At 38.7% G+C, this 27188-nt stretch overlaps 1 long non-coding RNA gene across 1 annotated transcript; it reads right to left on the minus strand.

Moving 5' to 3' along the window:
• Positions 1-376: 376 nt before the first annotated feature.
• LOC140614104 (uncharacterized) lies at positions 377-21789 on the minus strand. Its single transcript, XR_012014999.1, has 3 exons — positions 21713-21789; positions 9046-9560; positions 377-1081 (listed from the first exon to the last, which is right to left on the minus strand). It is a non-coding gene; the product is annotated as an uncharacterized lncRNA (long non-coding RNA).
• Between the last annotated feature and the right edge of the window lie 5399 nt (positions 21790-27188).

Raw genomic sequence — 27188 nt, forward strand, 5'->3', positions numbered from 1 at the left:
GTGTCTCTGCCTCTCTCTCTCTCTCTCTCTCTCTCTGTGTGACTATCATAAATAAAAAAAATTAAAAAAAAATCTGTGTGTGTGTCTGTATGTGTGGTGACAGTGGAGGTTTATAGTCTTGAATGATGCTCTTGCATCACTAAAATAGCAACTCATCTGTTAGATAGAAGTAGATTTTAGTCTATGGATTTCATACCCCAAACACTTGGAAATGAGAAAGCTAAATAATTCTTATCCTATTTCCTTTATTGAAAAGGAACCCCTCCCCCCCCAAAAAAGGAAAAGGAAAATCCCTTAAGTCTGAATGCCTCTGTAACTAAAACTGTTTGTTAATTGTGATAAGCATAAGTGGATGAAGATTATTAAACTGATAACCTCATTGAATCCATTTATTTTTGCAGAAAAGTTATACACATTTGTGTCAGAGTGGGTCATTTTTAGGCCATCGGGAGTCTGCTATTCTAGTGCTGGCCCAGCTAAAGCTAGGTGTCCTTGAATGACAGCTGCTAAAAATTCAATCAATAAGTGGTGTCCAAATGTCAGAGAGAAGCAGGGACAGGTGGAGACAGTGTGCAGGATTTGATTCTGGGCAGTCAGAGTTTAAGTTTGACTTAGAAAAGAAATAAGTCAGCATCTTTAATCCCCAAACGTTATACACCATCTAGTCAGTAGACTTAGCAAAGGTCAAGCAATCAATATGGTTGGCATTAGCAGAGATAGGTTATGGGAGACGGTTTTACTCCTTGAAATTGTTTTTTACATTCCAATGTAGAAAGAGGTAGGCAGACTGTCAGGTGGAGTAAAACAAAAACAAAAACAAAAACAAAAAAAAACTTGTATGACACTGAAATGAGCAAATCATTGGTCAAAGGCTAAATTAAGAGATTCAGTGAAATTGGGAAGTAATGGAGGGATCCCAGATGGCTTCCTCATTTGTCTTTGTTAAGGGTTTAATATTTTGAATGTGCACCTATCCTTTGGGAAAAATTGGGCTGCCTGATATATCATCAATCCAGCAAGATGGAAATACCAGGAGAAGCATGGTATGGTACAGCATGTTGTTGCTCCAATTTGACTTAAACTAGAAAAAAAAGAAAAAACAAGAGTAAGGTTTTGCCCTTGTTATTTGCAAGATCACTTGGAACATGGTAAAGACAGTGAAAATATTAGATTCTCCTGTTAAATTACATTTATAGATTTACAAACTGAGGGGAGAGGGGGTAATATATTTTCCATTCACATATTATTTCTAAATAGGTAGCAGAACAGTTATGGAATAGAAAAAGATGAATAAGAAACTGAGAAGGAAGGAAAAGTGACTTGGTTAAAAACCTAGTCATCTGAGAACTGATAAGTCATTTATGAACATATTCAAATAAGAGAACTCATCAAGGCCATTCAAAAGTCAAAAGCCAAATTCCTTCTTACAAAAAAAATTCAGATAGTATGTGTGTTTTGATTTTCACCCAGAAAAACTGCTATTGCAATTGATCAAGAAATTAACCTATGACAGTCTAATTTTTAAAATCTTATTTCATCACATGTTTCTAGAATTAAAAAAATTAGATGTATATTTTTCAACCAGAGGTTGTGAGATAGTAGGAGACAAAATCAGAGACATTTTCCTGCTTTTTCTTTAGTTCTAAATTGCTCTAGAATGAAGTTGGGACCAGGTATCAATGAGGAATTGATGGCTTTAAGTGCTCATTTATGTTAGATCCAAAGGCTCTGATATAATATCTTCTGTTAGCTGGGGTGTTCTAGATTTCACAGGTAGAAAAGTTATCCCCAAAGTTTAATAATTTACTTTTATTCAATCTTACCAGGACAATCTAGAGAGCACTCTTATAGGTTCATCAGTTGAGAAGAGTATATGTGAAGAAAGTGTATGCTGGAAATGTGGAGTGTTACCTAGCAGGTTTTATTGATTTTCTGAGCCTGTAGTAGATTTGTCATGGCTTCAAGTCTTTTTTTTTTTTTAATTAATTAATTAATTAATTAATTAATTATTTATTTATTTATGATAGTCACAGAGAGAGAGAGAGAGAGGCAGAGACACAGGCAGAGGGAGAAGCAGGCTCCATGCACCGGGAGCCTGACGTGGGATTCGATCCCGGGTCTCCAGGATCACGCCCTGGGCCAAAGGCCAGGCGCCAAACCACTGCGCCACCCAGGGATCCCTGGCTTCAAGTCTTTAACCCATCCCTATAAGTACACCTTTTGCCCTAAGACTGCATTTCCTCCAATGCAGAGAATCTACTTGCCTTGAATCTGGACAGGTTCTGGGAATTGCTTTGGCCAGTGGAATGCAGTAGAAGTGACAGCATGCTATATCTGAGCCTGCATCTATAAAGGTGTTGTTTCCCCTTTGTTCACTTGCTGAGACCACTGCCATGAGAAAAATACTGGCCTCTGGCTGGGTGATGAGAGACACAGTCTCATCAGCCCCAGACTTATGAAAGAGCCCAGATGATACCAACAGCAAGACTGTTCTGGTTGACAACCCTAGATGCCAGATCAATACATGCTCAATGCTGTATGCCCTTGATGTTTTGTGATTGTTATGCAAGACTATGGTGGTAAGAGATAAATGATACAGGGCACAAATTTCCAGATAGACTGAAAGTAGGAAGTTCTGATTAACCCTTCATGGAACCCTTGATGCTTTATTAAAATAACAGGAAGACCTTGAAGTAATGGGCTGGCTTAGCCCAATCACCTCCTGAGAGTCATTTATCTAACTGAGTTGATTTGACCTGGGGTCCAAGGTTTCAGCCCTCTGTCTGCTAATATCAGTATGCAGATGGATTTGTGTCCCTCTGAATCTGAAAGACAGGTGTCTAGAAATTATCAAGTTAATGCTCACACAAGACCTCCTTGCATCTGCATTCTCAAAATTTAAGCAAGGACCTTAGAAATGGCTTAATAATGGCCACTGACTTATCTGTACTTGCAATCAAGGCAGAATGAGCAAATTTTCCAGTAGAATATATTTTGGGAATTTAAATACATGTTCTTTTTTTTTCTCCAGGCCTATATCTGGTATATATGGAATTAATCAGTGTGCCATCCTTTAGAGACCACCATTACATTGTCTTCTGGCTTTTACTTCCATGAAAGCCAGAAGAGGTTTTTGTGCAAGCCCCAGGGGTTTTTGAAGCTCAGAGGGACAGGCTTTTACCTCTGAAGAGAAGGGGAATTTGATTGAAAATAGAGGCTACTTATGATTCATTCAGAGGAATTTTCCCTCTCCATCATCTTATTTGCCTAGTGATTTGATCCTATGTGGCTCTTCAGAGCCCACTGTGAGATGATTTGCTTCAGCTGCACTGGATCTTTTTCAAATATTTTCCAAGGACAAACACCCTCCCTACAGGTTTCCTCAGCTGTAGTGATTGTCTTGTCTGGGGATTGTATTCTGATTAATTTAACTTTAGCTTCCTTACTGCTTCAGTGGATTCCAAATTTGTCATGGTTTAAAAAAAAAATTCTCTGGGGAAGTTTCATAAACGAAGTTGGTGAGAACAGGGCTTAGGATTTATTCTGCTGAGCAACCTTTAGAATGTGGTGGGGGTACTGAGAAGTACAGAGAAGAAGAATGGAAGGAATGCCAAATCCTTCCTGATACATGTTCATAGGTCAGGCATAATTCAGTTCTGCAGAAATTTCAGTGATCATTGTTCTGTATAGAGGTGCTCCATCCAATTGAGTAGAAAGCAGTGAGAAGCATGAGATATGTGACTGCAGCCAGCAGGGGGCGGAAGCATCACGGCCAAATGCCACAACCTCTATGGAAGTTGCCTGTGCCAAGTATTGCACACTGTTCTGGAGGCCAGCTTGTTCTGAACTCCATGCAAGCCTTTCTTTTTGTAAGATCTTTGCTTTCACTAAGTCTCTTCTGCTGACAGAATAGGCAGTAGAGTCAGTATGTCTGGATTTGAAACCTGGCTGCTCCACTTGTTAGCTTTGTCATCTCTATGTACCTCAGTGTTTCTTATCTGAGAAATGGGAAAGGACAATTGTTGTGGAGATGTGAGGATGATTGAGCTAACTTATATAAGCATTTGGAATAGTGCCTGGCAGTTATTAAATATAAGATCAATATTAGCTAATAATAGTATAACCTTTCTCTTTGCTTTCCTCCCTCCTTCCTCCCAAGTCTGATGTAAAAATAAGTAAATGTAGCAATAGGTTATGGAGGTTGATTTCTCTTCATTCTTCAATACTCATCCCAAGAGCACAAAATCAACTCAGTGGCATTTCTGCCAAAAATGCTTATGCTAAATCTAATAATGAGAAAATATCAGACAAAACCAAATTGAGGGACATTCTACTCCATAACTAGATTGCTTCAAAAATGACAAGGTCAAGAAAGACAAAGAAACTGTTCCAGACTGTAGGGTACTAAACAGATGTGACCCCAAATGCAGCACATGAGTTAGGAATTTATTTTGCTATAAAGTATATGTTGGGATGATTGGAGAAACTTGAATAAAGAATGTAGGTAAGACAGTGGTATTAGATCAGTATGAATCTCCTGATTTTGCTAATTGTAGGCTGCGGAAGAGGATGTCCCTGCTTTTAGAAAACATACATTGAAGTATTTAAGAGTAAAGGGGGCATAATTTCCATAAGTTACTCTCAAATGGCTTTAAAAATGTGTATTTGTATATACATGTATTATATATGAGAGAGCATATTTGGCATAACATTTAGTACATCTGGATGAAGGGTGTATGGGAATCCTTTTTACCATTCCTGCAACTTTTTTGTAAGCCTGAAACTGTATGAAAATACAAAAAAAAAAAAAAAAAGAAAAGAAAAAGAAAAAACAAAAGTAAAAATAAAATCTCTCATCTTAGGTGCTTTCTTCTCCAAGAAACTTTTCTGATGTTCCCCTGTCCCAGGGAGCTTAGGTGAGGTAGATGCTCCTGCTCTATGTATCCTTGACCTGTGACCTATCTCTCTGCCATAACAGCCATTACATTGTAACTGCCTGTTTATGTCATTCACTGTGAGCCCAGCCCAGAGGCAGGGATCCTGTTTTATCATTCACCTTTGTATCACCTGAGCTTTGCTAATACCTGGCACAAAGAGGAAACTCATTATGGATTTGCTGAGTGATAACATAGAACTTGGCCTTATGTACAAGGTTTGATTTTCTAGGGGCTTGTTGTGAATTTTAGGCTTGCTTTTTAGGTTTCATAATAGTAGGGATGTGGTGCTGGTTTGAGACTTGGCACATCTAGTCAGGAAGCCAAGTTCTGTCATAGTGTGCATGAGGGAGAGTCTCTTCAGTTTATTTATACTTAGCTGTGATTCTCTAGCTTGGAGATGCTGTGAAGGTAGAATTGGAACTCTCTGAAAGAAAGCTAAATAATCAGTGAACTCTCTTTGTCTAGGCATTCAATCTGAGGGAATGCCACTGTATATGGTCAAAGTCAAGCGTGTTTAGTATTAAGGAAACATATTTTTTTCTTAAAATGTAGCCCCTAAATGCAAACCATGATTTCATGTGGTGTGCAATGAGGAAACAGAATCTGAGCTGGGTGCAGAACTGACTGTAAGGGCATTAGTGAGAAACATGTGTTTGTATGTGTGTGTGTTTCCTACTCGTTCCCCTTTTATGGGCAATGTTTGGGATTTTTAAAGGTAGCTTTGTTTATATATAATGAGCTGATGTTAAAATGTAATGTCCTAAAGATGCACCTCATTCCTTTATTTGATTTCCTATTAATTTACTCACTGAAGAATGTCATTGTGGTCACCATTTCACTACTATTCTTATCTAATATTAACTTTCAAGCTAGGTAATTTTGCTATTTGACAAAGAAAACAATACAATAGATAATAAAATCCAGTGTTTTTATCTTTACTAGAAGCCATAGAAGCCTATCTGGAAAAAGTTCAAAAGTATGCACGCGACTCTAGAGAAGAAACTCAACTAGAGACTGTAAGAAATGTAAAGCCAAGCCAGGTTTTGTGCTGAGGTTCTTTATTTATAAAGAACTCGGGCTATAGTGTACATCATCTTTAGAAATCTCCATGAGGAAGAAAAATTGGATGTAGGGGCACTGGTCAGTATGAATAAATGAGGAAAAACACTAACTCCCAACACCTGAAAGATAATTCCCTTCTACATCCCACCAATCAGAGATTCATTTGGAATAACAGGTTCTTCTAAAAACTGCTAAGCAAGTTAAGGTGCCTACCACCTATATTTTAGTGTGAATTTGTTTAATCAGGCATCTTGATTGCATTTCCTCTAACATCTAGCTAGGAAGGTGAAATAGTGGTCTTGGTTGGAGGGAATTGGAGGAGGAGGAAAGAGCAATTTTAGAGGAGGAAATAGTTTGGTAAAGGTACTGACCAGGGGGGAAAGTGCTGAAGTGAGATTCTTAGAAGATGTGTAGATAGTATCTTAGCTCTTGGAGTCTGGGGAAAAGAGGCAGGAAGAGGAGCAGAAGTGGTCGAGGCTCCAGAAAGAAAAGGATGAAGTAGCCAAAACAGGTGCTTACTACAGAGCTATGGTGGTAGGAATCCTGCTTAGCATGTCACCAAATAACATGTAAGTCATGGTGCTGTAATTGTCTGTCTTGAAGAATTACCTGGCTTGTTTCTCTTAAAGAATGAACTGTCATACACATCAATGTTTGTCTTATAATAAAGTATACCTATGTTGCTGATCAGTGAACACTTAATTAAACATATAATATTCCTGACAACTTTGCCATGCCTCTTGATACTTGTCAGGGATCTTACCACCTGGAACTTAATTTCTCAACAAAGTTTGTAGAGTATTTGGACAAAACTAACTTCCACTGAACTTTAAAAATAAAATGAACAAATTCCAGAGCAACCAACTGAATAATTCTGTTATATGAGCCATCATTATAAATGGCTCATTTATCTAAATGGCATTCAATCTCACATGGACATTCAAGATTTTTAAGACAGACAATGGTTATTTCTCCAAACCCTAAAAATCCCATAAGATAGGGGCAGCAGGCAGAAAGCTTTCATTCTTGTCAAAATCAATCTTGACTTCAGGATATCGCAGTGACTATGTGCCACTGTCACATTCTTGTCCACTCAGGCAAAATACTTTTGGTCCACTTAATGTCATTCTAGAACTATGAGCCTTTTCAGTATAAAACCAACAGTTGAAGATTAGTAAAGGTCAGAGTTCAAAATTAGGGAAGAGGGGTGCCTGGCTGGCTTAGTAGGTAGAGTATGGGATTCTTGATCTTGGGGTTGAACCTCACATTGGGTGTAGAGATTACTCAGAAGTGAAATCTTAAAAAAAATTGCAAATTAGAAAGAAAGAAACCAAGAAATGGAACTTGAACTTGCTGAGGGCTTTGTGAGGAGGGAGGGAAAGGGAGAAAGTGTAGGGAATGAATAATAGGGCAGGGTACATATTCTTGCAGATTTCCTAGTTATTTGTCATCTGCTCTCAGATTTTCTGTGATAAGTCTCCCAGGATAACTTGGAAAAGGACGTATATTCTTTTGGGGGAGAAATAAAGGCATAAGTAAGAATGGTTTAAAAAAAAAGCTGGTAAATACATTTATGGCCCAGTCCAATCCACCTGCCCTGCCATTGCCTTTATTTGGGCAAACATCTTCTCTCCTCTGGGCAGTTATGATCATCCTGGAACTGCTCCTGTTGCCTCAGCCTGAGCCTTCAGAGTCATCTCATACTCTACTATAGGGGAATTTTTCTCAAATGCAAGTGTTATTGTTTGACAGCCCTGCTTAAAAGCTTTCAGTGACTTTATATTTTCTGTGGAATATATCTCCAGGTTTACAGCATTAAGAACCTTCGTATTCTATTCCTCCTACATTATCTCTTATGACTTCCCTTTATTAATTCTAGCTTCACAGAGTTTTTATAATTTATATCTGAGCTTTCCTATATATGCCTGACAAACTGCTACTCTACTTTTCAGAGGCAAGATCAGAATTTTTTTTTCTCTTTGGAAGCACCCTCCTCAGGCCCCACCTCCTAACTCCAAGAAGTCGAAGTGAATGTATTCATTAATGTTGCCACTCTACCTAGCATACATATCTAATTGCATTTTTAAAATAACCAATTGCAATTGTTTTTGTACTTACCTCCCATGCTAGATTTTGACCGTCTTCAAGGTTAATATCTAATTTATTTATTTTTGTAGATGTAACACATGGCATGTAATAAGTGCTTAACAATTGTCTATTGGATCAATGAATGATGTGTTCATACTTGAATCCTGGCATTATTTGGTAGCTCAGTAAGTAAAAACCAAGGACTGTTTGCCAAGAGGCAGCCCAGCACTGGGCTGGGTCCCCTATGGGGGTTAGGAAGTTAGGAAACAGTGGTTGAAGAGAAGGATTTGGGTCAATGCAAATGTGGGTTCAGTTTTTAGGGGACAATAAGCAGTAGCTGGTGAGAGTGTCATCTTACTGAATATTCATGATATTATGGAAAAGTATTGCTTGCTTAAGTAATGTGAATGAGAAATATATCATAGTATAGGTGGCCATGTACAAGTTTAGATTGGGATGAAATAGATGGAAATAGGATTAGATTAACATGAATTGGTTGGCAAGTGCCTTTTGTGGTCAGTAAGGTATGTGAAGCTGCAGGTGTGGTAAAGAGCAATGGGTTCTATGGTTCTGATATTCTGTCAACTATATTGAGAGAAAGATGAGTGGCTTCTGGGATAGGTTTGTGCAGAGAACAAAGACTGTGATCTTATTATCTTTTAATGTCTGTATGTCTGTTCTTGCTTATTTAACTCTCTTTTAGAAAATCTCCTTTTTGACTGGAGTCAGACTAAGAAGTAGACAGCTTCTGTCTACTTGGTAATCTGTTCCTGGCTTTTTTTTTTTTTTTTTTTGGCTTCCTTCATTCTCTTGGCCAGAAGTTTAGCCTATTCTGTAGCCTCTTCCTTATTTTCTTAGTATGCTGTTTCCTCAAAGCAACATATTGTTGTTTGTTGTTGGAGGACATGGGACATGACAAGATGCCGAGTCTTGGCTGCTTTGGTTCTAGGTTACTCACCTTTTTTATTTAGGAGCTTTCTCACAACATACTAGTAGGCATCATCTTCTTTAGAGAGACTGAAGAGTTTGTGGATTCTCCTAGCTCTTTTGGACTCCCCGTGAGAAGGCGTAGTAGTATCAGTAAGCCCAGGAAGGTCCTTCTCCCCTTTTTCACAATGACCAAGTTGAGAGCACTGAGACTGGCATCCACAAGGCAACCCTGAACAGCTCTGCACTTTCTTTCTCCGGTCCTCCCTGGTCTGTAGCAGGAACACCCCTCACTCAGCAGCAGGTGGACACGACTGTGGGTCAGGACCTCCTGCTTCATGGGGAATCCTTGTCTGTCATCAGCACCACTGATTTGGACCACGTAACCCTTCTATTCTTCACTCAGAGGAGCATCAGCAGCGTCTGTGGCCATACACTTCTCATAAAAGGTATGAAGTTTGAGTTCATCCTCTACTTCAATGAGTTTCTGGCAGCCAGTAGCTGGGTAAAAGATGTTCAGCTTCATCTTGAAGCAGCCTACTGCCTCTGAGGTACCAGAAAAAAGAACAATTGTGATCCTATGTTTTACTGCATCAGGGCTCTCCTCCCCCAAATAAGAGGAACCTTCCCACTCTATGCAGTAATGCCTCAGTGATGAGGAGCAATAAAGATTCATGAATTCTCTATTTATTGGTGCTGTAGCAGCTGCTACAGTTAGAGGCTCATAGCTTGGTACCTCAGCTGTATATAACTTTCTGACCCAGTATGTAGCTCTTTTAAAAAATATTTTATAATGAAAATTTTCAAGCACACAAAATAGATTTTACCCAAGTACTACCCATGACCTAGTTTTAACAAATACCAACATTTTGTGGTCCTTTAATGACCTATTTTAAAGCAAATTCTAGACTCATATTGCTTCAGATATCAGTATATCATTATGCATCTCTGATAAGGATATTAAAAATAATATACTACCAAGCCATTAACACATTCAGGGTTGCTTTTAGTATGTGTGAGGGACTGCCAGTCTTCCTTTCACCTCATCCCACTGCTTTATCTGCTGTGCATACTGCTCGCCATTATGCCTGAGCCATTGTCTTTCTGAGAGAAGAACCAGCCATTGTACCCATTCTCCTTGTGTTAGCAGTCTTTCATTTGCAAAATACCATCTGTGACAAATGAAGTTTCCAAGCTCATACCTGATACTTGAATTAGCAAAAAGATATATTTAATCTGTAAACCAATATAGCACTTTTTCACATCACACTTCTTCCTGATATGTGAAAAGAGTTCATTTAAAAAAATCAGATAGTGTATTTAAAGATCTTAGGCGAGGAAAGAACCTGGATAGATGGTAGGGAATTTCAATTTAGCAGAACTTCTGTTTTGATTTTTAGTTCAGAAGCCAGAGTTTTGAGATTTATATCTTAAGCCATTAAAGGACACTTTTAGAAGTTTTAGAAGTGATGTTTAGGATAATAATAATAATCACTTTTATAATTTATTTTTTCCTAGGAAAGCTGGTGGGAATGAATCCCTTGGTACTTTTAACTTATTGAAAGTGTAGTCTGGAGTTTCTAGACTAGACCACAAGCTTCAATAGAACAGATATCTAATTATCTTCTACCCTGCAGGGTTGATTGCACCTAGTATATAGTGAGTTCTAAGCATAGTAAGTTCCCAGTGAATATATGTTGAATGGACAAATAAAGATAATGTGCAGTTTTTCCTCCCTTTAAGATGTCCTATTAATGAGGTTGAGATCTAGCAAGATTTATGAACTATTCCTTTCCCGCCAGCAGAAGCCACAGATGTTGACTTTGTCCTGTACTCCTGACTCATCTCCTCCCTGGTCTTTGGTTTGGATTATATCTTTCTTTCACAGCTTCTCTGGGATGCTGCTGCCATCAGTTATTAGCACATGACTGCCCCAGCATCTGTTCTTTCTTACTGAATACAGAACTGGGAGAGAAAGACAGGAACTTTACTATTTACACTATATCACACCAGCTTACCTTTAGAGAGTGATAATGTGGGTTCCAAGAGGGAGAAAGAGAATGAAGTGGGTAGAGATTTTTGAGTTGTTTATATTAAGATTGAGATTAAGCAGCAACCGCAAATGAGAGTAATGGTTATGTGCCGCAGTGTCCTCCTGAGTTTTTAAGATTGGAGGGCATCATTTACTGTAATATCAAAAATGAAGTGTTCCTCACATGGGGACTTTTTTTTACTTTTTAGAGAAAAATTGCTCTCATTTGTGGGTAACATGTAGGGTAGAAATGAAGAAGTCTGTTAGTTTCAGTGATTGCATCTAGCTTAGTTTCTCTTGCATTTCTAGGATTGTAGCCTTTGTTAGTAAAACGCACACAAAGGTGTTTATGCAGACGAGCACCTGCCAATTCAGATCATTTGGCTTTTTTTCCTGGAGGTGTGGGAAGAGGGGTTAATGGGTGACTGGGTAGGAATGGCTTTTATTTTTATTCATTTTTTTATTTTTATTTTTTTAATAATAAATTTATTTTTTATTGGTGTTTAATTTGTCAACATACAGAATAACACCCAGTGCTCATCCCGTCAAGTGCCCCCCTCAGTGTCTGTCACCCATTCACCCCTATCCCCTGCCCTCCTCCCCTTCCACCACCCCTAGTTCATTTCCCAGAGTTAGGAGTCTTCATGTTCTGTCTCCCTTTCTGATATTTCCTACCCATTTCTTCTCCCTTCCCTTCTATTCCCTTTCACTATTATTTATATTCCCCAAATGAATGAGTCCATCAAAAGATGAATGGATAAAGAAGATGTGGTTTATGTATACAATGGAATATTAGCCATTAGAAATGACAAATACCTACCATTTGCTTCAACGTGGATGGAACTGGAGGGAATGGCTTTTAAAGAAGATCTATTAACTGTAAATTTTGGAGAAATGAATCATGACTGTTGTTTTACTTCATTTACACAAATTTACAAATAATATGTGGTTTCAGGCAAGCAGGCACCTGAATGAATGAATGAATGAATGAATGAGGAACATGTGATTCCCAGCTTTGGCATCATACCTTTTTTAGAATCTTGATCTTTACTAATTTCAAGTTACTGGTTTAATAACTGTAATAGTTACTGGTTTAAGTCTGTTAACTAGGGTACACTGATTGCAATGACCAGTAGACTTCAAATATATAATGGTTCAGATGTAATAGAAGCTTATTTTTTGATCATGTAATAGTAGTGGGAATGTGAACAAGTCACTATCATTCAGGAACTCCGGCTAACAGCGGCTCTGCCATGTAGAGGCTTCCAAATGGCTCCAGTTTTTCCTTCTTCTTTTTTCTTTCTAGTTAGTTTGTTTAGGAAAAGAGCAGATTTGTAGTGGGATACATAATTTCTCCTTGTAATCCATTGTTTAGAATTCAGTTACATGGTCACATCTAACTTCAAAGGAGTCTGAATAATGTAGCTGTTTAACCTAGGCTCTCTAGAAAATAGAATCTGAGGCAAGGACTAAGTGCAGATGTTTTATTTGAGATATACAAGTCCTAGGACAGCAAGAGTGGGAGAAAAGGGAAATAAAGGATGGTAAGCAGTGAGTGCAAGGTAACATGCAGGCTATTACTTTTTAAAGGAGCTGAAGGGGATAGCAGGTCACTTAGCAGGTTGGCCACTTGGCCAGGCTGCATGGTGAAACATGATTCAGAACATTCCGTTGGAAGGAGAAAGGAGAGAGAATTTATCTGCCTGGTTCGTTTCCATCTCTTGCTTCTTACTGGTCAAAATTTGGCTCATAGTTTGCTCCTCAGCACTACTGATTTGCACCATCCAACATCTTCAGCAGCTTCTCAGAAGTCAAAATAAATGATCTTCAGTGTGGCATTTCATCTGAATCTGAGTTAGAAAGAGGCAGGAGAAGACAAGCATGCGAGTGTGGCTGGTTGGCCTCAAGTAGCAAAAATTCTGAGTATGTTGGTTGTGGTGGCAGCTGTCTGGAGGATAAGGGAAGCCAATACAATCTGTAAATTGCAAAAAGGTGTCTTACAGTCTGCCCCTTGCACCATTGAGATCCATTTATGCCCTCTAATTATATGTGGTTCACGAACAAAAATATGGGAACAACATTTTTCTGTTATTTCTAAAACAAGAGGACATCTTCCTGGAAAGTAGAGGTACAAGTTCAGTCAATAAGAGTAACTTTCAAGGTGCATTTTCGTAGAAGAGACAAAGCGGGAAGTCAGTGGAAAGCTACTACAGACCCTGCTTTTGTAGTTTATCCTGGGCTATAACTGAGATCTATCTTTTCTCTCCTCCACATTCCATTATAGATTTCCTTACCCTCTACAAGTACTTCCACTGGTATGCCTGCGTAGTTGGGTGACCTTCATTCTGAGGATTTTAAGCCCTTTGTTGCCCTGCGTTATTGGATAATGGTTGTTACTATTGGTCAATGATGGTTAGTACTGGATATGAAAATACTGAGATGTCTTAATGAGCATTTGTAGTCTTAGACGTTGTGTAGAAGCAACCCTAAGGTCTTATGGCTACCGAGGTTGATTTGCCTTAGCCAGTACTTAACTCCTTTTTGCAATTGCCATGTCATGGAGAGTTCAAACTGTACCAGTGGTAGGTGTGGCTTCTCTTTCAGTGGAACCATCATTGCATCCCTTGGCAAGTGTTCTTCTGGGAATTAGAATCTGTAACCCCACAGAGCCTTAGGTTGCAGAATTGAAAACAAATGCCACAAGTGGGCTATTTGGTGTGATAAGAGGGGACACTCTCATTCCTCTTTGTTCTTGGACTTTTGTATTCAAATTATTGGAGACATAGTATCACATGTCAAGTTTTGGTGTAGCTATGGAGGTCACAGTGTCAAATCTTCAGTGAATTGTTCCTGAGCTGGCACCTTAGTGGAGCCTTACACATCATTCCACTATTCTTTGGCTTGGCTGCTTCTGAGTGATAAACTCATTTGTTAGAAAGGCATGGATGATCTTAAAAATATACTTTTTTAGTCAACAACAAAATGAAAACACAAAAGAGGTGTGTCGATAATAATGCCAGCTCCTGAGGTGGAGCTCAATTCCAGAAGCCCAAGATCATGACCTGGAACTGAAGGCAGCAGCTTAACTGACTAAGCTACCCACGTGCCCCTAAAATAATCTTTTAAATGAAAGAAAGGGGTTCATCTTTTAAAAATTCAGAGTGGATTTTTCGTTGCAAATTAGATTAGTTTCAAGGTTGCAAGTGGCTTTGTTTATCTTTTGCCAGAATATATAGTAGAATTGTGTGTGTGTGTGTGTGTGTGTGTGTGTTTTGTCCCTGGAAGTAAATTTTCCAAGGAGAAACATGGGAAACATTCATCTTTAGGCAATAATTACTTTCTAGTCCTTCAGGGCTTATTTGAGCCTCACCTTCTCCAGCAAGCCTTTCCTAAATTCTTTAGTTTATGGCAAGCTTGTCTTCTCTTAATTCGCACAGAAACTATTTCCCATCTTTTTGTTATTTTTACTGCAAAACAAGTTTTACAAGATCACAATATAATAAATGGAAGGAGAAAAAAACTCTTAAAATCTTGTCATTTCAACAAATTAAACCATTTTCATTTTTCAAAATTACATTCAGCATTTGTATGCATATATAATTTATATGACATTGGATATTTTTGTGATCATAGTATAGATATATATTTGTGGTCATTTCCTCATTTGGCAATGCAGGATCACTTTATCAAGTTGTTACATGATTTTCATAATTTTATTTTAAATAGCATCGTTCATTACCTTTTAGATATTTTATAGGAATATTGCAATTAACATGTCTGAGTGAACTCAGCTTTTCCATTCAAATTCATGCAATTTTAGGCAGAAAAAGTCTTCAACTTCTCCCTCTCATTGTTATCCACTACTTCCATTCAGTTGAAAAGTCTAGTTTTTCTACTGCCTAAATATTTCATAATTATAAACTCTTTTTTCCTACCTTATCATTGGCTTAGGCTTCTTGAGGCTTACCAGTCTAATTGTAATAAGCTAGTATGGTTACTACTAGAATGTGGCTACAAGGTTTTTAGTCAGTCCTCCTTATGGGTGTACAAGTAATCTTTCTAAAATAAAAATGTGATGCTATTACTTCTCTGCTTAAAAACATTCAGTAATTTTCCTTTGTCAGAACTTAAAACTGGGGTTATTTTGCACAAAAATGTAGATTTCTGGTTCATCATGGGGGGTTGGATATCTGGCCACAGTGGGTCTGCATTCCAGCATGTCACCAGAAGGCTGAAGCCGAGTGGAGGCTGTTTCTACCGACAGGGCATATGCTCTCCAACCTGACATGGAAGTTAATCTCAATCTGGCCTGGCTCTTAAGGGCTTTTGAGTGTGAGACCCTTACTGTCCAGGCTAAAGCCTGAATTCCTTTGAATGGCACATAATGTTCTTCATCATAGGCCCTGTGGAGTTCTTTAACCTTTTCATTATATTCATCAGAAAATAGACAGTGGCTCCCACATGCACCTTAGAATGCCCTCCTTCTTTTCCCACCATTGTCGTGTCTAGTAGAAGCTCTTTTTCTCCCTTCCAGACATAGCTGCCTCACTATCTCCTTTACAAAACTCTTGATTTCTAAAACCTACAGGGTGGCAGAATGATCTAAAAAGGAATTTTACTTCTCATCCCATTCTATGTCTAGTTAGGAGACAGGGCAAGATACTTTCTCTTGTTGCTGCCTCCTTGCTCCTTCTCATGCCCCTATGTGTCTGGGTCTCTTCCCTGACTTCCATATTCCCAATCCTTTCTTGTTTAATTCTGCAGATGTTTATAGGAGGGCTGTTGAAGGCACTGGATGCTCAAGGGGATGAGTGAGGGTTCCTGCAATGGTAGGGCTTATATCCCTGTGAGACAAGTGCTCGTGGTGGCACCGTGAGCAAATGCAGTGAAAGGTGATTTGCTTACATTTAAAAAGATTTCATAACAGAATGGTGGAATCATGTATTCTTCATAACTCTGTCTTATACCTTCTTCTCATCTTTACATTCCCTTCTTTGCCTCTCTGATATTTCATCTTAGAATGTGACAGTCAGTTGTCTGGTTTTGAATCAGACCCCGTTATTTATCTGTGACATTGGTCAGGACCACTTACATTTTCCATGCCTGTTTCTTCCTCTTCAAAATCAGAGAAATTTTAGTACCTACATTATGGGACAGTTGAGAAAATTCAACTGTTGAGATATCCATTTAAAATATTTAGCATTACAAAGAATAAGCATTCAATAAAAGTTAGCTATTGTTAATATCATTATTTAGTTACTCACATGCTCCACATCATTTTCTGGGGACTTATAAGGCTATAATTATAATAATTCTAGCTAACATTAAGAGAAAGTCCAATGCACTGGTTAATTATGCATGCTCTGAAGCCAGACTGCTTGGGTTCAGATCTATCACATCCTGCTTTACAAGTATTATAAGCTATGTACCTTTTCCACATTTGTTCCCTCATCTTTAAAGTGGAGAGAATAATATTGTATATGATACAGGACTGTTGTGAAGATTAAATGGGTAAATATATATAAGATGCTTAGCACAGTGGTACCTAGGAAGTGCTAAATATCTTTTGAATTACTTATTTTTATTGAGCTGTGCTAAGAGTTTCATACATGTTATCTGAGGTATCCTGAGATATCTTCTCAATGTAGAAGTATAATAGTAAGTCTTATTGTACAGATGAAGAGATAGAGATGTGGAGAATTTCAGTAGTTTGCTCAAGACACACACCTGTTAAACAAGAGAGCTAGAACTCAGAGCCAGTTAATTCTGAATCCAAAGCCTGTGCCCTTACTGTCACTGTCCTGAGTGTCAAACTCACACATTGACCTGGCTAGGAAGCATCTCCCAGAGGTTGTCTCATGTGCACTCATATCTGATGTCTCCAAAACCAACCTCATTATATTAGCTTCTGAGCCTGCTCCTTCCTCAGGCCCACTGTCTTTGTAAATAGGGCTCCCTACTTTCCAGCTGTGCAAGCCAAACACCTAGAGAGAATAATTATACTTGATTGTTCCTCTTCATCAACTACCAATACCTGTGGCTTCTTACTCTGAGAAGTCTCTTCTATTTGTCCATTTCTTTATGTTTTCATTGCTTGCACACTTTCTGAGTAAATGTAATTATGTAATTACCTTTCTGTGGAGCTATAGAATAGCTTAATGAGACACAGAATATTACTTTTACCTGGTTTCCTTTTAAAGCACTCTCTTTCTTCATTGGAAGAAATGATTGGGACAGAGGACCTCCCCTCATAAAAACCACTCCCCACACTAGAATCATATCACAGGTAAGGATATTAGGTGATACTAAGGTATGGTAGGACAAAGGGAAGTTATTTTTTTTTATGAGCATAAGGGAAAGAATTTGTGGTCAAATACCCAGTAGGGAAGAGGAGAGAGGATAGAAGAAGGGAAGAGAAGGATAGAGGAGTAGGGATGAATAACCAGAAGATGATAAGAAGATGAGGGCCAGGGAAAATTCATAGCATGGAGAGCCAATAAATATTTTTAAAATGCTATAGCTTATGTCTCCAGGGCTTAAAAAGAAAATGTTATCGCTTAATTGTGACTCTCATTTGCTTTGCTGTGAAGTAAATCCTTTCTTTTTCCTCTACAAAAATTTTCAAAATCTTTTAAGAATTTGTGAGGGTGTATCTGTTTTTGGGCAAGTGAACGTAGCTTTGTGACTAGGTTAATGTAGTATGTCACAGAGAAATCATGAGTCCAGAAGGTAGAGGTGGCCATGAGCAATAGGCCCCGTGAGAAGTTCCAGAAACTAGAGCAGAACTTTGCCCCCGTCCCGCCCCCGTCAGTGTTGGAATTGTTGAGAGCTCTAGACAATTAGTCCTAGCTCTCCAAAGAGACAAGGGATCTCCAGCTGACATCTGATTTACATTTACATCTACATAAAATTGGTGCTTCCTATGTGACAAAATGCTGTTCTGAGAGAACCAAGTAAATCTAGAGTTTCTTTTCTTCTTTGTGAAAATACAGGCAAATAATTGTTTTAATTTCAAGAGTCAACAAATCAGAAACTGATTTGGAAAGGACATTCCAACAACTTGGATTTTATTCACAGTTCTATCTCTTAACTGGGTTCCAAGGGGCTTGCCAATGGGAAGTAATTGAACTTCTCTGTGGCCTCATGTTTCTCATCAGTAAAATTCAGGAATTTAGGCTAATCATTGTTTCCTAAGCTTTGATCCGTGTAAGAGTAGTTATGGTAATTTCCACATTTCTGTCCATAGGTAGAATGACTATATGTCCAACTTATTTCATATAGGCCCAGTTTTTTCCTGTTTCCTGGTATAATTATTAATAGTGTCCCATTTCACTCTCAGATGTCCAGATGTGGATAATAACACCATAATTACCATAATTATTAATTATACCATAATTATTAATTATACCATAATTATTAATTATAATTAATAAGAGTTCTTGAATAGAAAAATCTTAGGCTAAATGATTTTATTTATTTTTAAATTTCATTTATTTACTTATTTGAGAAAGAGAGAGAGAGAGAGAGAGCGAGAGCACAAGCAGTGGCAGAGGGAGAAGCAGTCTCCCGGCTAAGCAGAGAGCCTAGTGTGGGGCTCGATCCTAGGACTCTGGAATCATGACCTGAGCTAAAGGCAGACACTTAGCCAGCTAAGCCACCCAGGCACCCCAGGTTAAATAATTTTAAACAGGTGTCCTAACTGCAATATTTTGCAGATTTTAAAAATTTATTTATTCACGAGAGACATAGAAAGAGAGGCAGAGACCCAGGCAGAGGGAGAAGCAGGCTCCATGCAAGAAGCCCAATGTGGGACTTGATCCCAGATCCCGGGATCATGCCCTGAGCCAAAGGCAGCCGCTCAATCATTGACCTACCCAGGCATCCCAATTTTGCAGGTTCTTTAATATGCTAACATGTGTTATGATTCCCAAGAAGAGAGGGGTTACAGTTTCCAGGATCTTGGCTTTGGAACCCTTATTTTGCTTCTTCTGGGAATAAGTTAATGGAACTTATTTTGGAAAAATGTATTAAATCATCTTAATTCAATAAATACTTATCAACTTCTATGTGCCAAGCCTTGGAAAAGGCAATGGAGAAATAGTGATGGCTAGAAACTAATTTTGCCCCAAAGTAGTTTATAGTCTGAGCCATAAATGAGGTGATTGGTGGTAGGAATTAAGAGAGCACACAAAGAATTGCAATTCAAGGTCACATTCTAGTTTTAATATTTTGCTATGATGCCAATTATAGACTGAGGTAAAACAGGGAAAGTCCAAATCCTAAATGAGTGGTATAATCTATTAGCATTATGTCAAGTGAAGTTTTCTTCTTTATTTTTTTTAAAGATTTATTTATTTATTCATGAGAGACAGAGAGAGAGAGAGAGAGGCAGAGACATAGGCAGAGGGAGAAGCAGACTCCTCGCAGGGAACCCCATGTGGGACTTGATCCAGATCCTAGGATCACACCCTGAGTCAAAGGCAGCCACTCAGCCACTGAGACTCAGGTGTCCCTTCTTTCTTCTTTAAAGTTATTATTATTAATATTATTTTCTTGCTCTTGGGTTCTTATTTATTAGAACCCAGGAGCCCATCATCAGCCCTCCTCCTACTTCCAGAGGTGTGGCCCCAAAGGCCAGTAACTGGCCTCTCCAGAGCAAGCAGCCCAGAAGTTCTACTTGGGTCAAAGCAAACAAAACAGAAATGTTCTCTGGCAGGTAGATGGCTCCTCCCAAGCCTACAGATGTCAGCTCTGGTCTGAGTGCATATTCTCCCCAGGACTTACGGTTCACCAGCTCCATTCTAGCACTGCAAACTGCACCCCCACCACCACCCCCTGCCGCCATTTAAGGACTTCCTTGTGCTTGGTCTGCCACTTGGCAGGGTCCTGGAGCCAGCAGAGGCTGTGAAGTCAGAGGAGGAGCCTGGGCCTGAATGAATGCCTTTCCCGCTGTGTCCTCCCAGGAGCCTAGCTGCTGAAATATTCCTGCTAGAACTTCTGGAAGTCTTCCTTAGTGAACACAGTGCCCTCAGCTGCCTTCTTCTTGGCCATAGCCTGGTCACAGGCCTTGTGGCCCCAGTTCTGGTACACAATTTGCTAGGCGACCAGCTCAGCCACCATACTTCTTAAACTTCAGGTTTACTCTGAGGTTGATTTGATACTCTCCCTTCAGGAACTCATCAAATACCAACTTGGGGACCTTTCTGTTAGCTAACTTCCATAGTTTCTGGGCTTGGGTCGCATTCACTTTCCTTGTGTGCTTCACCAGGCTGGCCTTGGCCTCACCTGGTTCCCAGGGTCTTGGCTGCCCCCGTAGCATCTAGTCCTGCTGCAGCAGGGCCAGTGACATGGCTATACTTAGCTCTGCTCACACGTCCACAAATTATTATTTTTTAAAATAATTTTGTCCTGAAATTAGCTTGGCTATTTTTGTTTTTGAAGATTTTATTTACTTATTCATGAGAAACAGAGAGGCGGAGACAGGAGAAGCAGGCTCCATGCAAGGATCCTGATATGGGACTCAATCCTGGGACTCTGAGATCATGCCCTGAGCTGAAGGCAGAAGCTCAACCACTGAGTCACCCAGGCATCCCAAATTATTATCATTCTTAATTCCAGTTAGTTAACATAGAGTGTGATATTAGTTTCAGATGTACTATATAGTGCTTCAGCACTTCCACACATCACCTGGTACTTGTCACAAGTGTACTTCTTCATCTCCATCACCTATTTCATCTTTTCCCCCCAGCCCCCCATCAGTTTGTTCTCTATAGTTAAGAGCCTATTTCGTGGTTTGTCTCTCTCTGTTCTATTTTTCCTTTTTTCCTTTGCTCATTTATTTTGTTTCTTAAATTCCACGTATGAGTGAAATCATATGGTATTTGTCTTTCTCTGACTGATTTCGCTTAGCATGTTGCAAATGGCAAGACTTCTTTTGATGGCTGAATCATATTCCATTATATATATATTCAACTTCTTTATCCATTCATCTATGATGGACACTTGGCTGCTTCCATAATTTCGCTATTGTAAATAATGCTGCAATAAACACAAGGGAGCCTGTATCCCTAATTTAGTGTTTTTGTATTTTTTGGATAGATACCCAGTAGTGGGCTTATTGGATCATAGGGTAGTTCTATTTTTAATTTTTTGAGGAACCTCCATACTGTTTTCCACAGTGGCTGCTCCAGTTTGCATTCCCACCAATAGTACAAGAGGGTTCCTTTTTCTCCACGTCCTCACCAAAACTTGTTTAAGTGAAGGTTTTTTTAGACTCAATAATGAATGAATATGTTTGCTAAATCTTTCAGAATATTCATATAGTGCTCCAGAGAACCAGTATTTTCATGACTATGCAGACCATCTTATTTTAAGATTCGTAGTCTTAACAGTGTCCAGGAGGAGATGACTAGTAGGATTATTTGTAAAAATATGCTGGAAATACTACTTTATGGAAGGACCTTGTGAGTAAAGACTGAGATTACAGACTCGCCCAGAGCTTAATTTTCAATGGAATTATTATGGTTAACAATAGTTAGTACTTAGTGGTAAACATTCACGTGTTAATTTTTTCACATCTTTATTTATTCCTTACAACAATCAGATATTATTAGTGTTCCTTCTTTACAAAAGAAAAAGTGAAGCCCAGACAGGTTGAATAACTTACTGAAGTTTGCACAGCAGAACCAGGATTTATACTTAGGCAGTTTTCTCCAGAGCCTGCATCCTTCTTCACCACTAAATGGCAACAGGTATGTGTGTGGCTGACTGTGTGTGGGTTTCAGTGACCTCACCATAGTAGCCTGAAATTGGCTACAGTGAGAGTATTTACACCAGGGAGATCAGTACAAATTGTAGTCACCCACCTCTTCCCTCAAGCTTATTGTTAAACACCTATGAGCACAGTAGGTGTTGGAGACACATTTGGAATGTAATACTTTCAAGATCCTTGCTAGAATCCATGTCAGATCAACACTTCAATCCCAGAATGCATCTAGCAGTGTTTTCAAAATGAGTTATGAATTAGTGACTTTTTTTTCCTGTTTCAAACACTACTTGATAATTTAGGTAGAAAGGTAAAGGAAACAATTTAAGAAAACAGTTTATAGGGATGTCTGGGTGGTTCAGCGGTTGAGCATCTGTCTTTGGCTCATGGTGTGATCCTGGAGTCCTGGGATCAAGTCCCACGTTGGGATCCCTTCAAGGAGCCTGCTTCTCCCTCTGCCTATGTCTCTGTGCCTCTTATGAATAAATAAATAAAATCTTTAAAAAAACAGTTTATATAATTCTGAATCATGAAGATTTTCTCACAACAGACAATCCAATCTACTACCTATTGAAATAATGGATGCATTCATGATGTTCACTATTCTACACTCAAAGTTATAATTTATTTACAATTTTATTTTTTTGTTACAAGTAGGATTAAAAGGCTGACTTTTGTGTTTCAAGACCTATACTAAAGTTATTACTGGTTTGTGTTTGTACATCTAACTTTATTTTTTTTAAAGATTTATTTATTTATGATAGACACAGAGAGGGAGAGGGAGAAGCAGGCTCCATGCAGGGAGCCCAATGTGGGACTCGATCCAGGGACTCCAGAATCAGGCCCTGGGCCAAAGGCAGGCACTAAACCGCTGAGCCACCCAGGGATCCCTATACATCTAACTTTAAACCAGGTTTTTTCTTTCATTCTGCTCTTTCCTCCTGTTAATTCTGATCTTGCTAGTACTTTGCAAACCACTTTTCCCCCCTAGGTAAATAGCCCTTTTAAGTTTAGATTACAGATTTATTGTAAAAATGTCTTTTTTTGATGTCTTGATGGTTTATATTTAATCAAAAATATTTAGACTCAAAAAAGTGGTTTTATTAAAAAAAATTTCCTTTGATGGGATGCCTGGGTGGCTCGGTCTGTTAAGCATCTTGATTTTGGCTCAGATCATGATCTTAGAGTCTTGAAACTGAGTCCTGCTGTGGCTCCACAATGGGCTTAGAGCCTGCTTAAGATTCTCTCTCTCCCTCTCCCTTTGCCCCCATCCCTTACTCTCTCTCTCTCTCTCTCAAAAAAAAAAAAAATTCCTTTGATAATTAAATGTATTTGGATTTTGTTTAAAATAGATACTCCTTAGCATGAATGAAGAGGCAGATTTGGTCTCTTCCCCTTGCCAATAATCAGTCAGCTTGCTACTCAGCTGTGGACCAGCAACTTCAGTATAACCTGGGTGTTCCATAGAAATGCAATGTCTTGGGCCCAACCCCAGACCTCTTGAATCATATTCTGCATTTTTACAACATCCCCAGGAGATTTGTATGCACATTAACATTTGAGAAAAGCCAATCAATTGGGTCTTTTTCTGAAATTCACCCTGCTGCAAAAGCAGCTGACTATAATGTATTCTTCAATACAGACCACATTTTGGAATTCTGATTTATTTGATGGCTTAATGTTTATTGACTGCACCTGGTGTGCTGGATGCTGCAAAGAAAATTTGAACCACCCAGCCATTGTTCTACAGTTACTTTACTCTAAAATAAGAAGATACAGGCAATTTACTGTTTCTTTTTTTTTTTCTTCTTTCATTTGTGCTTTCAGAAAATACGTACACATTTGAAAGAAGAAAAGGAGTTGGGTCAAGGAAACAGATTAGAGCCCCTCTACAGGGGGTGTGGTCCATTGTTAAAATAAGGGTAGATGAGGGATGTTCATTTACACAAATAGAAATGAAAGGAATTCTGCCCATTATCTATATTTGGTTGGGGGAAAAAAACATCTGGATAGCTGAATTTTGTGTAGACGAGGTATCTGGATAATTGTTTGTATTTTCTACTTCTTCTCCAGATGTTTCAGCATTGTGTTGATGTAGCTCAAGCCCATTGCTTTCAGATGTTTCAGAATTTTTAGTAGAAAAAATTCTGAAAGCATTGATTTTATGTCTATATTCCATTCTTTATGAAGATGATAGTATTTTGAATCTAGTATTTGGTCAGGTTTTGCCCCCTTGTGTAAAATTACTACTTTATATAGTGGATATAGGAGGCATTCTTAGTCACTATCATTAAGATGTGTTGAAATAGAAGAGTTTTGAAGGGACCCAGAATATGTTACCCCCAAATATGCCACTTTGGCATAAAGATTATTTTGAACTGAAGGCAATTGAGAATCAAGAGATCAGGAAGAGCTTTTTTGCCTTCCTCTGATCTGTCTAAAAGCAGGGCATAAATTATTCTCTGTGAAGGTGTCTTCATCCTCTTGACCACAGTCACATTGAGATGAGTCTGCACAAACAAAACATACTAAGATAACCCTTCTATTCTATTAGTTTTCCTCACTTCTTAGTCACTTTCCTACAATTTATTGTTTCTCAAAGCCCAACCCACTTTCCTTTGTTAAAATGGAATATAATGCCCACAGTCTAACTACCCGAGTTTCATTTTTTTTTTTTCTGTGAACTCCTAGGCGTGCAAAATACAAATACATTTGTTTTCTTTTTCTCCTGTTGATGGGTCTTTTGTCAGTTAAATTTGCATGTCCCCAGTCACTGAATCTAAGAGGGTACAGGAGAAGTTTAACTGCCTAACCATTTTAACTCTACTAAAACTTCCTTTTCAAAACTTTAATAAGTCATTTTAGAAGAGGAGAGGAGGAAATAAAGAAGGAAGGATAGAAAGGTAAGATATGAAGGGTGTGGAAAAGCTGAGACATCAATAGAAATGGAATGAGAGTTTTTAGGAATTAGCTATTTAATCATGTGTTTCATCTAATCATTACTCAAACTGTCAATGACTGCAGGCCAACTGTATGGAGAGATTATTATTGTCACACCCTAAGCCTGCAGTGAGGTCAACTGTTAGATCAATAACAACTCTGCTCCATCAGATAACGAACCTAAATGAGAATTGCCACTGTTAATCAGGTATCTTGAAATCCTTGAACAGGGCACTGTGATAAATGATTGCTGACTATTCTTCTCCCTTTAACCTCAGTGGATTTTGCTCACCCATATTTTTAATTAACTAATTTAGTTCAGAACGTTTAAAATGCTCAAATCCTTTCAAAATTCTCCCCAGGGAGGTTATTCCTGGAGTAGACATCAGTAAGAATGTCCTTCCTTTCTTTGTAGAGATATATTTGGCACATTTCAGTTTTTTTTTTTCTCAGAGAAATACATTTCCAAGGAAGACTATGGTTTCACATTTCACCTAGCATTTAGTTCTTTATCTCCTAGAATGGTAGCATTTTAAAATTCAGCAAAAATATGTTCTTTATGATGTATTAAACGAAAGTCAGAGTTATGGAAATTACAACCTTTGGTGCAAAAGAGATACCTTCTGCTTTTTTGAAGGTTAATTAGTAATGAAACATCTTTTAGAAAAAAATATAGAGTTAAATTGGGGTTATAGGAAGTCTTAACAAGTAAAAGCTGTTTTGTACATTAAAAAAGATTAAGATTTTGGCAGTTATAAATATTATTTAGTTTTATGTTTTTGTAGACTTGATCTTTTAGCATGGATTAAGATCTGAAATTTTAAACTTGGATTTTGCATCCTCTCTACAACATTGAGAAAAGCTCATGATATTACTTCTGTTAAGTAATTTTGTAATCTTAGGGTTGATAGAGTTAACAGAAACAAGCCCATTCACCTGTAGTTTTGCTTTCCAATTTATTTCTCCTGTATCTAGAGAATGAGACTGATAAGGCAGTACAATAAAAACTGATGATTTTTTTGTGTATGTGTCTATCTGACCTGACTAGTAAGTTATCACATACAGTGAAAACACAATAAGTTGTGCAGTGCCTCATCTACCTATGGCTCCCCAGCTCAGGTAAGGAGTCCCAGATGGGGGAACCCAGGGCTGGGGCCCCTCTGGAGGATGGTAGTGGCTGGACATGAAGTGAGCGAGGGGATTGGAGGGGGGGGCTCAGATACAGAAGTTGTGTGGAGTCTGCACATCAAGTAGAACTTCCAGGGGGCCCTGGCCATTTACCTGCCATGTGGCTGGTAGAAAATTATCCTGTTTGATGAAGGCAAGATGTTGGAATGAACTGATTGTCCAACACATCAAGCTGAAAATAGGGGAGACCCAAATCGCATACAGGTCACTAGTCACATCCAGGTTCTGGCCCAAAGGAAATCAATGGAAATCCAGTTTAAGCTCAAGGCCTTGAATGTAGACCAGCTTTCCAAGGACAAGGCAGCACCACATTTACTGTCTGGTCAGGGGCTGAAAGGGGACCCCAGAAGTGGCTCACTCCAGAAATGCCCTCCTCCTAGGAAGGACCTCCAGCTTTCTCCATGCTTATTTGGGGATGGGGCTACTCCTTGTTAGAGGGGACCTTAAAAGCTGGGTAGTGAGTTGAAAGGATGGATCCTGATATTGGATGGTATCTGAAAGGACATGATCTTGGTATCTGAAAGGACAGATCATCCCCGAGCATCAGAGACTGGGGACATGAGTGAGACAACCTTTGAGTACAGCACTGGTTTCTCAGTCTCTAACAGGTACCCTCTCCCACTTGCTTCTGGATGTTTTGAAGGGCCTTAGATATGTTAGTTGGTCCCTCTGTTTTTTAGCACCTCCTACCTCCCTTTCCCAAACTGCCTCTCCTTATCACCCTTACCGTTTGACCTTGAGATCAAATATTGAAGCTTAACCCTTTCTGAAAAGGAGAAGAGCCAGATGGACTCAGGAAATAAATATATACATATATATATATTTTTAATATTACAAGAGATATTTATAAGCGGGTATTAGGGTCATAATTTTTTCTCAGCTGGGCAAGCAATGGGATGAGGCTTTTAAGTCTCATCCTCTCTCCTATAGAATACACAGGCTATAATACATTGCCTCTCCTTACCTCCCCACTGTGTTGGTTTGTGTTTTGACAGAGGATAAAACTATATTACCAAAAAACCAAAACCAAAATCAAACCAAACCAAAACAAAACACCCCCCGCCCCAACCCACTATGAGTTGTTCTAGCATCTCATTGAAGATTTTTCTAGGTATTGAGTCCAGCTTTTCATGTCCAGAAACCTTTTTATCTGTTCAGATGAGCTCTGTATAGCTTCCAGTGTGAAAAAGCACATTCATCTCTTTTGGTTATTATTATTATTTTTATGATTTTATCTATTTACACATGA

The sequence above is a fragment of the Canis lupus genome, chromosome 22, assembly GCF_048164855.1.
Source record: "Canis lupus baileyi chromosome 22, mCanLup2.hap1, whole genome shotgun sequence".
In the NCBI taxonomy this organism is placed as follows: Eukaryota; Metazoa; Chordata; class Mammalia; order Carnivora; family Canidae; genus Canis; species Canis lupus.